The sequence below is a fragment of the Crocodylus porosus genome, unplaced genomic scaffold (genome assembly GCF_001723895.1).
Source record: "Crocodylus porosus isolate Cpor-Errol unplaced genomic scaffold, CroPor_comp1, whole genome shotgun sequence".
NCBI classification, from domain to species: domain Eukaryota; kingdom Metazoa; phylum Chordata; order Crocodylia; family Crocodylidae; genus Crocodylus; species Crocodylus porosus.
Window position 1 is genome coordinate 248,618,266 of NW_017728886.1, and position 758 is coordinate 248,619,023.

Genomic DNA, 758 nt, shown 5'->3' on the forward strand with positions numbered 1-758 from the left:
AGATGGAGAAAATGAAACACAGGTGAAAGGTCCTGCCCAAAGTTAGGCATCTAAGAAAATAATAGTGTTTGGAATAGCTTATGAGTTTGGACTGCCCATTTGCAGCACGAGCCAGAACCACGTCTCATAAATGTTGAGTGAGTGTTTGAACAAACCATATTTTGATTTTTTTTCATTAATCAAATTCTCAAGAAAGGTGATGGATTGATAGCTCCTGAGATGATAACCACTAAACACATCCAGCATAGAAACTGGTAGCATGAATTTCCTCTCTTTACCAATAAAATTCCACACATGGTGTGCAGAGACTACTGGAGTACAAAAGGGAATGTGGTTTCATTTCCATGCCTACTGAGTGCTTGGTTTTGCTCCCACAGTTACAGATGCAACGGTGGTTTCCACAACGCAAGCACTTGCCTGCAAGGAACAGCATCAAGACCACAAATCCACTTCACACGTGGCTTCAGGGATTCCTTTGAAAAAAAGTTCATCATGGTGTGAGCAATTCATCACTGAGAAGCATGCTTGTTGACTTTTGCATGGAACTGGCTAAGGCACATTAGTGAAATACTGTCTTCTTATTTTAATATGATTTCATAGATTTTTTCATAGACATTAGGGCTGGAAGGGACCTTGGAAGATCGAGTCCAGCCCCCCGCCCAAAGGGCAGGAAGTCAGCTAGGGTCATAGGATCCCAGCAAGATAAGCATCCAATTTACTCTCGAAGATGTTCAATGTAGGTGCTTGAACCACCTCCG